The sequence below is a fragment of the Castor canadensis genome, chromosome 4, assembly GCF_047511655.1.
Source record: "Castor canadensis chromosome 4, mCasCan1.hap1v2, whole genome shotgun sequence".
In the NCBI taxonomy this organism is placed as follows: Eukaryota; Metazoa; Chordata; class Mammalia; order Rodentia; family Castoridae; genus Castor; species Castor canadensis.
The window spans coordinates 18,437,722-18,449,383 of NC_133389.1; positions in this window are offsets into that span (position 1 = coordinate 18,437,722).

Sequence of the window (11,662 nt, forward strand, 5' to 3'; positions counted from 1 at the left end):
TATTCCAATTTGTAAATAAGGAGCCCTTGGGTCAAAGTGCTGATCTTATGTTTATTTATTTATTACTACTGGGGTTTAAACTCAGGGCTTTGTGCTTGGTAGGCAGGTGCTCTACCACTTGAGCCATGCCTCCAGCCCTTTTTGCTTTAGTTATTTTTCAGATAGGGTCTTGCATTTTTGCTTGGGGTTGGCCTCAGACCTCAATTTTCTCACCTACTCAAGTAAGTGAACACATGTGGGATCACAGGTGTGCACTATCCCATCTGGCTATTGATTGAGATGGAGTCAATAACTTTTGCCTGGGATGCCCTCAAATCTTGATCCTCCTGATCTCTGCCTCTTGAGTAGTTGGGATTACAGGTGGCACCACTGTGCCCAGCTCAAATTACTAATCTTATAATTTGTATAGTACCACTTACCTTAAGTGTTGTTCTGAAATACTCAGTGGGATCATCTATTTGGAGATTCCAGATATTACTTTGGTTCATGCTAAAACAATGTTTTAGCATTCTAAAACATTCTTCTGTGCCTCCTTGAGGGAGAACCAAATGCATATCTTTCTAGGAATCCCATCAGGTGGACTCCCAGGGAAAAAAATCTCAGCTCTGTGCCATTACTTTGTCCCTCTCCTCTTTTCCTAGATGTTAAGCAAAAGAAATGTAACCTTCAAATGCTAATGTCAGCAAAACTAGAAATAAATGAATTGGACATTAAAAGAAAAATGTAAAAACGGTAAAAAAAAAAAAAAAGGTTCCTAAAATCAAAAAGCTAGAATGATGGACCAGGGAAGCAGATTTCAGAAAGGGCTGAGATAGACCTCTGAACGTGAAGACATCGACCTAAAGGAATAAACTTCTCTATTTTGAGTATCAGTGCTGTAGGATCTGGGGTGGGGGGATCAGGTGCCTCATGAGGAGAGAGTCCCACAAAGAAACATAAAAAATAACAGGCATCCCAGTTACTCAGGAGACAGAGACAGAAGGATGGTGGGTGGTTGGAGGCCAGTCCTGGGAAAAAGTTAAGTGAGGCCCTATCTCAAAAACAAGCCCAGAGTGGTGATGCATGCCTGTGATTCATACTAATCTGGAGGCAGAAGTAGGATGATCTCTGTCTGAGGCCAGCTCAGGCAAAATTAGCGAAAGACCCTGTCTGAAAAGGAAACAAAAGGCCAGGGGCCTGGCTTAAGTGCTAGAGCATATGTCTAGCAAGCACAAGACCCTGAGTTCAATCCCTGGTACCACTAAATATCAGACAGCAACAGACCTCAGAAAACACCTCTGAAGGTAAAGGGCTTTCTGCAAAATGCAGAAGGAAGGATATAATAAAGATAAGGCAGAAATCAATGTCACTAGAAAGAGAAAATCCTTAAAGAAGATTAGTGAAACAAAATGCTGGTTGCTATGGGCTGAATGTGCCCCTTCCCCATTAATACGTTGAAACTTAACTCCCAGCGAGATAGGCCATTGGGGAACAGAAGGATCCACCCTCATGACAGGCCTAGGCCCTTGTAGAAGAGGCTGAAGGGAGTGTGTGTGTCCTGTCCATCGTGTGAGGGTGCAGCAAAAAGAAACGGACCCCCACCATTATCAAACTTGCCACACCATGCCTTGACCTTGGACTTTCCAACTGCTAGAACTGTGAGCAACCACTTTCTACTTTTTATCAGTTACCCAGTCTGTGTGTAACCTGAATTAACTGAGTCACTGCTTTTCTTTAAAAAAACAAATAATGAAATTGATAAACTTCTAGTAAAACCAACAAAAAGTAAAAGGGACAAGACATATGTCACCAATGTCAGAAATGAGCTAGGAGCGTCACTATAGATTCTGCAGATAGTAAAGTAATAAGAGATTACAGATAACTTTATGTTCACAAACTTGACAATTTATAAGAAATGCACCAATTCCTTAAAATCCACAAACTATCAAAACTCAGTGAAGTTGAAATAACCCTGTAACTATTGAAAAAACCGAATTCAAACTTTAGCACTCCTCCCCTGCAAAGAAATCCGCAGACCCAGATGTTTTTCACAGCAAATATATGAAACACTTAAAGGAGAAACAGTATTTTTCAAACCAGAAAATAAGAGGAGAAAATATCTCAAATTTATTTTAGGAGGATAGTATTACTTCGATAACACAAACCAGATAAAAACAAAAGAGAGAAAGGAAGAAAGAAAAGAAAAAAAGCTGGGCACTGATGGCTCATGCCTACAATCCTAGCTACTCAGGAGGATCACAGTTCGAAGCCAGCCTGGGCAAATAGTTCGTGAGACCCTATCTTGATAATACTGAACACAAAAAGGGCTGGTGGAGTGGCTCAAGGTGTAGGCCCTGAGTTCAAGCCCCAATACCACAAAAAGCAAAATGAAGGAAGGGAGGATAGAAGAGAGGAAGGGAGGGAGGGATGAAGGAAGGAAGGAAGGAAGGAAGAGGAAGAAGGGAAAAGAGGAGGACTATTACATCTCAGACTTAGACTTACCCATGAATAAAGGGCTCATTTTATGAGTCAATCTTTGAGTTCAGCAGAAATTATAAAATCAAAAAATTCTGGTTGAAAAATTAAATCCATAAGTGAAGCCAGTGGCTCACTCCTGTAATCACAGCACTGCAGAGCCCAAGGCAGGAAGATCATGAGTTTGAGGCCAGCCCGGGCTACATAGTGAGACCCTGTCTCAAAAAATGGAAATAATAACAATTACTAAATAATTAAAAATAAATCCATAAGACACCTGACCAAACAGGTAACAGGCTCAGATTTCCTCACCCAGGCAGGCTCTGGAAGCTGGCTTGTCCAGCAGTTCTGGCAAGAGACAAGCTGACCCTGACAACCACCCGGGTGCAGGTGCAATCGTATTGCCAGTGGGTAATGACTGTCCCTTCAGTTTAATGTCCTACCATGGCTCTTGCTTGGGTGGCCACTGCTTGGGATTGTATGTTTTGCCTTTGGCCCCAAATGGCCAAATGGAGCAGGCCACACAGGAAGTCTGGGTCTGACCTCTCAGTTGGGAGACAGGGTTAGGAGAGAGGGAAGGAAGTTGGGCCCACACCCAGCAGGGCCACCATTGGAGCAGACACTTAGCCTTGTCTTCCATACTTAACAGAGAGGTTCTCACTTCCCATGACTCCCCTTTTTAAAATTATGCCACCTACCCAAAATCAGATGGGACCTCTTGAAGTCTTCACAGACATTCTTTCTCTTCATTCAATATTGAGAGAATAGTGAGATTTTTCTATTTGGGAAGTTAAAAATTCATAAATAATGATGGTTCATTCTGCAAGAAACATGCCTTGTGTCATTTCACAGACATACAAAGTGCCACCAAATCAGGTGACACAGAGCAGAGAGGTCCACACAGATCCCAGGAGCTCAGCTCCTGTGTAAGACCTGACTTGGGGTCCGTTGAGACTCTGCAGTCTCAGGAAGCAGATGGCTTGAGTTGGTCCCTCCTCTGGGTTCTGTCCAAGTGACAGCCTCTCACCAGCACATTTCAGGGTGTCCTGTGTGGCCCTGCCTTTTCTCCAATGGCTTCCCTTCTCCTCCAGTGACAGCCAGGGAGGAGAAGGAGCTGGGGAATCAGCCCGAGAGACAAATATTCCAACAGCCTCCCCACACCACTGGAGAATCCAGCATGCATGGATTGTCAAACCCTGCAACCCCCTTGTCCCCAACACATGTGACATTCAACCGGATCATAAATCCAAATGCCTCCACTGGGCCGGCAGGGTGTGTCAGGGTCTGGGACAAAAGGCAACTGTGGGCCTCATGTTGGGGACAGCAGCAGCGCTGACTGTCTCTTGGGGAAGAAGGCCAATGGGCAGGGTCTTCTGATATTGCAAAAGCTGGATTTTTCTATGAAACCCCTTGTTTTTGACATGTCGGGGACTGGTTCTGACTTTTCTGGCACTGCTTGCCCAGGCACACAGCCCAGCTAGAAGTGGATCTGACCTTGGAGCCAAGCTGTTTCTTGTGATATCCACTTGTGCCCTACCCAGTGGATGGAACACATCAGCTTCCTCTTCCTTTCTCTTCATCTCAGCTGTGGAGTGGAAGCAGCAATTTCATGGCTACCCCAGTGGCCACTTATCTCAAAAGATGAAGAAAAGAGTGAGGGGCTAGGGAGGCGGTGTCAAATGGCAAGTCCTGCTTGTACCACCCAGGACTTTCCACAAATGAGCAGAGAATGTGACTTAGAAGATTTGCACTAAGCAAATCTTTTTTTGCCAGGGCAGCCTGGGCAAAAGGTTATCAAGACCCTATATCAATGGAAAAAAGCTGGGCATTGTGGTGCAAGTCTGTCATCCCAACCATGGCAGGAAGCATAAAATAGGAGAATCCTGATCCAGGCCTGCCTGGGCAAAAAGCGAGAAACTCTATCTCCAAAATAGAAGGAGCTTGGAGGTGTGGCTCAAGCAGTAGAGGGCATGCCTAGCAAGTTCAAAGCCCTGAGTTCAAACCAGCACTAGAAAGAAGAGAGGGAAGAAGAGGAGGAGGAGGGGGAGAAGAAGAAAGAGGCAGAGGAGAAGGAGGAGTGTCCCCCCTTTTGTAAAAAAATTTCTTAAATGTTCATGATGAACATTTAAGCCTGTCCCCCTTAATCCAAGAAGATGTCTTTGCACTGTGCAGCATTGAACTAAAAGAAAGAAAACAGGTGAACAATGCCAGAAAGAGTACTTTAGCAACTTAAATGGATTGAAACCCTTGAATTCATCCAGGATAGTTTTGCAATAGTAGCTGGAGAAACAACACTGTCATAAGCTTTTTGTGTGGCCAATATTTGTTGTCTTAATCACCATAAATCCACAGTATAGTTTGCTTCATTCTCATGCGCTTTACCTGTAAAGCTATAGTCACTATACTGAGGCACCAAATGTCCTGAGGCATGACCTCCCATGTGCACTGTGTCATCAGTAAAGATAGACACAGCGTGGCTCTACCAAGTGATAGGATGCACCATTGGCAGGTCGGGCATGAAAGTCCAGTGTGCATTGCCCTGGACAGCACACACCTGCATTGTGATAATGACCAATGCTGCCAGCAGTGTGGCTGTGGAATTCCCAGCCATCCCCAGGCTACTGGTTACCATCGTTGCCATGTCCATTAGTTTCTTAATTTGACCCCAGGTGGGTGGCTCGCTGTCCTGCTTCTGTCTCACTAGTGGCCATTTCCTTGACCACCCTCCGGTCAGTTGAGGAGTCAGCTTTAGAGGCTTCCTGTCCTGGGGCCTCAGCTTCCTCATCTTGGGGATCAGGGGATCCATGAGGCTTGACAAGCTGTGATGGTACCCACACTGGGTGTTCTGCACCTTCAGGAAAAATGCAAACATGCCTTCAACCCCACAGAGCCAAACAATGAGCAATGACGTGCTTGGTGGCCTCCCCAGTGTGTGCAGAGGCGTAGATATAAATTGCCTATGCAAGGCTGAAGCATTTGATGGTACACAGCCTGACTTAGTCTGGCAGCTTCTACAGATGCTGCAGTTTGCGTGGGCGAGCCCAAGGCAAGCCCAGAGACTAGGTTATCTGCCCAGGCATTACCTTCAGCGGGTGGGCCAGGGAGGTTAAAATGTGAGTGCAAATGGCTCACAAAACAGGAATAGAGGCAGGAGAGCACCAGCAACTGCAGGAGTGCTCCTGCAGCAGTCCGGGTCCAGGGCTGGCCAGGGCTGAGCTCTTTTAGGAGGCATGTCTGATACTGCAGCTCCACTGGTGCCCACCATGACTCAATCCTTCTCGGGCCACCTGTTCCCTGGGGGAGTCAAGTCCTGGGCCCATTGACACCAGTCGGTGGCCTGGTCACGAAATCCCTGCTGCATGCCAGGGTCGTTAGGGCCAGTCTCTCAAGCACAAGGAAAATTTAAAACCAGCTGTATCCTCTCCTGGACTACAAGCTGCCTACAAGGCAGCCTGCAGGGGACTCTTAGCAAGATTGGGAAGTCTCTTGGCCCATGGAGGGATCCCCAAATGCGTGGTTCCCAGTGTTTGATGAGCCAGAGGTCCTCCTGACCCCCCTCATCTGACACTGAACCAGAAGCTCAGGACTGAACTTTACTTTTAAGGTGGGGCTGAGGGTTCAGCGCTTCCACCACCCACTGTGACTTGTTACTACCTCTCCCGCTCCTGTGTGACTGCTTTAAGGGTGAGTCCCACTTCCTGGCTCAGCTACCAAGGAGGAAAACCCTTACTTCTTACTTCTACAGCTCTATCCTAAGTTTCTACCGTATCCTATTGTAGAATTTCTACCTTATACTACCATAAAACTCTACCTTATAAGTCTTCTACCATATAATGCTTAATATTCTATTGTATAATTTCTACCTTGTAATTCTAATTTCTACCTTGTAATTTTTAACATAGCTTTTCTAAAGCCTAGAGTTCCCGAGCCTTAGACTCATCTGGTCCCATGTTTTTACACCTGGCTGTATTCAATTCACTCTCCCCCCACACCTTGCTTGTTCCTTATTATCTGTTATGCACATACTTCCCGGAGCGTGTCTCCTCATCTCAGGCTTCAAGTTCCCCCAGAGTTAGTTTCCCGTCCAGGTGTCAACTGGCTCTCAGGTCCCTCTTTGTGTGCTGCGCTACACGAGCTTGTCCTGTAAACCTAACTGGGGGCAATGGGAGATGCCAGAAAAGACAACAGACAGAAGACCAAACATGCATAAAGCTGGGGCCAGGTAGGCTGAGTGTTCTGATGGAGACCCACCAACCGCCTCCACCTCCAGCGAGTTTATTATGTACAGTCACAACAAGAGATAGAGAGGCAATTCTCAGGGGAGGCGATGTGACATTGTAATCCTTGGGAACAGGAGGAACCTGTGACAGCTTCTCTCTGAATGTAAACATCTTAGGAAAAAACAGCTATACTTCATCTTGCCCACTTCTGCAGCTGAGGCTATGCCAATCAAGTGTGCAATTTTACTGGAATAACTATACTTGCTCCCTTCTGCGGTTTAGATCTGTGCCAACTCAAACATGCAGCTTATTCAGTACACCTGTCGGTTCCCCACGGAGGAGGAGGAGGAAGAGGAAGAGGAGATTTGCCCTAAATAATAGGAGCAGGGTTGGAGCAGATGCTGTTGGGTGTCTACCCCACATCAGTGCCACCTTCCTTCCTTCTTGAAATGAAGAGATGATCCCCTTTTCCCTCTGAATGTTGTGGTGTCTGGATGTGATGCTGGGACTTCAGCAGCCAGCTTGTGACTATGAGAGAAGTCAGCTTAAGGGCAAATTTGAAATGCTACTAGCAGAGTAGGAAGCAGGAAAGACCCTCATTCCTGAAGATATTTTGAAGTTAAGTTGAACCAAACAGCCCTGAGCATGACCCCGTGCAGTTCTTTTCTTCTTTTGCGCCAATCTGAGCTGGGAGTTTTCTGATAAGATGTTCAATCCTGAGGTTCCACAGTCATTCATTCATCATCTCACTGATTAGAGAGTCTGACCCCAAGGAAAGCAAAAGCAGGGCTGTGGGTCCCTTACGCCTGAGGCTGTGCTGGGTGTGGCTCGTTTACTGAGATCCCTTTTGCTGAGGGGACAGAGACACAGTGCAAATGTATGTGTGTTCATGAATATGTGCTCCATATACACAAATAGGGTGACAGCATGAAGTGGGGTTTTCCATGTAAATGGATGCTTGGGAAGTGTCACATCACGGTTTAATTTTAGAAATTATGGTGACATCCAAACCACAGAACATGGTCCCCATCCCAGTGTCTTCCTTTCAGAGATGGAGAAGCAAGGCCATAAAGGAAGCATGCTCTGTAAACCATGAGTTTCTGCCACTGCATTTCAGTATAAAACAGGCAGGGTAACTTCTGAAAAACGTGGGACCTGCTGTGAAGGGACCTCTTCTGGTCACTCCTAGCTTAAGCCCCATGAGTTCCAGGCTTCAATCTCATTGAGAGAAACATGTTTTGTGGATTTATTTTGGTTGGGAGGGTGAGGGTAGCAGTGTCTCCAGTTGAAATTGACATTTCTTGGCTTCCTTTGCTACTGAAAGTGGTCACATGATACAGTTCTGATCAAAATACAAAGGCTGAAGACTTCTGAAAAGGATTTGCTTTCTTAATATAAACCTCACCCCTTTTCGTTTTCCTTTTTTTTTTTTTCCTGAATAAAGCTGGGGTGTATTGGCTGGAGCTGCAGCTGTCATCTTGTGACTGAAAATCTTAAGAAAATCACAAAGATCTTGTCTTGTACTGCCAGGCACTTATCATTCAAAAGAAAATTTAACCTCTCTTCTTTAAGCTGTGGAAATTTGGTTTGCTTGGTTTGTTCACATGTATTTAAATATAATCTCCAATACATATAGATGCAACTGATAGACAAACTGCCACATGTTCCCAGAATAGAGGGCTCTGAGTTGTCAATTATCAGTGTAAGACAGTAGGAGAAATCTCTTATCAGAAAATAATAGACAAAAGTAATTAATTCCAAACTGAGTTTTTATACTTTAAGATGGACATTAAAAACTCTTAGAGGCTAGGGGTATGGCTCAAGTGATAGAGCAACTGCCTAGCAAGCATGAGGTCCTGAATTCAAATCCCAGTACTATCAAAAAATAAAAAATTGTTAGATCTAAATATGTGAGGAATCAAAAGAGGAGTTTAAAAATATAAGCAATCCCATTTTTGTCCTGTTTGTGATATTTGAATATCTCTTCCAAGATAAGCTAGGGGATGGGACAGCATTCTTGGGAAGGGTGGGCTGTGATCAGAGTGCCCTGTCTCTGTTTTCTGAGACCAGGAGGGTTTCCTTTGGACTAAAACAGTCCTAAGACCTCCGTCAGTGCCTCTGCAACTGCCCATGGTAACAAGGGTCACCTCTGTTCAGCCTACCACAGGTCCTACAACCACATGGACCACGTAGGCAGGGAGAGAGGAGGCGTCTGTATTTTATGCGGGTCTTATTTAAGGGGTGAATTGAAGGCCCAAAGCCCTGAGGTGACTTCATGTGTGCACCGAGTGCAGGGGATGGAGGAGGTGGGAACTGCCACTCTCCCTCCAAGAGTTACCTGGTGTTGTCTGAGTAAATCAGCACATTCCCACACCCCACTTGCATCCCCCATGCATCTGAGCCCAGTGGAAATGCTCAAACAGCCAGGTGGGAAATAAAGGGGGCTTTCAGAGGCTGAAATTATGCTCCCTGCTTGAAATGCCAGTTTCATGTGTTAGGAACGTCTGGTCAGAAACAAAGATTACCCACAGCACTCTGTTTCACTTCACACACACACACACACACACATACACACACATACACTGGTTTTCTCTTAAAAGACTAAATTTGAAGGCCATTATGACTGTCTTCCCTTTCTGAGTCTTCCTCCTGATTATCCTGCCTTGCTGCAAGGACATCTCAGCATGGTCACCTCTTAGAAGCAATCTTTTCTTCTTGAAGTGCCCAAGCTCCTGGCCTGGGCCTCTAGCAGAGGAGTGGACAGAAATCAAAGGGGGAAACTCTTTTCTGGACCAAAGGAGAAGACATCTGTAACTTGTGACCAACCGTATCTTTTGCATACTCTCTCTCCTTTTAATACAGTTCCTAGCATTAGACCCACATTCCCAAAATAGAATCCTAAAAACTACATTTCCCAGCTGCCCTTGCTGCTAAGCACAGACATGTGATCTAAGGCCCACCAATCAGACACACTCTTTCTAGACTCTGATTTGGGTGTGAGCCCTGATGGACTCCAGCAGTCTGCAAAGCACTTCTGGGATGGTCTTCCCATGAGAAGCATGCTGTGGGGGTTGGGGAGCGTGGTTCAAGTGGTAGAGAGCCTGCCTAGCAAACATGAGGTCCTGGGTTCAAACACCAATACAAGGAAGGGGGAAAGGGAGGGAAGGGAGAAAAGCTCACCCAGGGCTGGAGGATTGTTCATCCTTCTCTTGGAAGGCTCACTCTTCCTCATTGGCTGCAGCAGGGTTTTGCTGATACAACTCATTATCAAGCTCCTGAGAAAGAAGCCCCAAATGACCCCAAGACAGAGAACAGGGCCCCTGAAGAAGCAGAAGGACACTGAGAACACATTTTGCACATTTCCCAGGTCCTGCTTTGTATAAGTTGGGAACCAGAATGGTTTTAAAAGAAATTAGAAAGAACACCTCACCTCTTTTATGGTTCTTCAACAATCAAAACAAAGGTGACATAAATGTCTTTCAGGTTTCAAATGTGCTTTTCCTAAACGAAAAAAAAGTCTAAATATATGGCAAGAAGCTTCAAAATCTATTAACTTGTAAATGTGATAAAAAATGGAGCTGGTCAATACCACTCTTAGGGATATACCCAAAAGACTGTGACACAGGTGACTCCAGAGGCACCTGCACATCCATGTTTATTGTGGCGCTATTCACAATAGCCAAGTTATGGAAACAGCCAAGATGCCCCAGCACTGACGAATGGATTAAGAAAATGTGGTAGCTATACACAATGGAATTTTATGCAGCCATGAAGAAGAACGAAATGTTATCATTCGCTGGTAAATGGATGGAATTGGAGAACATCATTCTGAGTAAGGTTAGCCTGGCCCAAAAGACCAAAAATCGTATGTTCTCTCTCATATGTGGACATTAGATCAAGGCAAACACAACAAGGAGATTGGACTTTGAGCACATGATAAAAGCAAGAGCATACAAGGGAGGGGTGAGGATAGGTAAGACACCTAAAAAATTAGCTAGCATTTGTTGTCCTTAATGCAGAGAAACTAAAGCAGATACCTTAAAAGCAACCGAGGCCAATAGGAAAAGGGGACCAGGAACTAGAGAAAAGGTGAGATCAAAAAGAATTAACCTAGAAGGTAACACCCACGCACAGGAAATTAATGTGAGTCAACTCCCTGTATAGCTATCCTTACCTCAACCAGGAACACTTGTTCCTTCCTATTATTGCTTATACTCTCTCTACAACAAAATTAGAGATAAGGGCAAAATAGTTTCTGCTGGGTACTGAGGGGATGGGGGGAGGGGGAGGGGGTGGGGTGGGTGGTAAGGGAGGGGGTGGGGGCAGGGGGGAGAAATGACCCAAGCCTTGTATGCACATATGAATAATAAAACAATAAAAAAAACCATAATAAAAAAAATGGAGCTGGTGCGAGTTAACGAACCAATAGGCCCTGGTCTTTGAAAATGGAAGGAAATCTCCTAAATTCATCTTGTATTTTCATGGTGGAGCTGGCTACATGTGAGATAGGGAGCCACTTTTCCTTCCAGACTGGCAATGAAGTTTTGAAAAGCCAGTGCCATTTGCCATCACTGCTGAAACGGAGGTTTATAATGGGGAAATGCAGAAAATGTAGTGACTGTGAATGGTTGGGTCCCAGTTGCATCTTCTGTGTGACCTTGGGGAAGTCACCTTAAAAAATCCTCTAGCTCTTCATCTATTAAGTGAGATGATGAGTCTCAGCTTACTGGACTATGATGAGGAATATATCATAACATCACACCACACCTGGTCATGGAAAAGGGCTGAAGATAAGAAATTACTAAGTGACAAAGAGGGCCTGCCTCTGTCATCACCCCGGCTCATGTGATGGCAATAAAAAAGAGAGCCTGTGGTCCTGGAAGGGCCAGTAGTCACTATAAGGACTCCGTAAGTGGCTTTCAGAGGCAGAGCTAACAATTCAATTCACACACAAACACAGTATCAAGTTATTGGTTAATCTCCGCCAT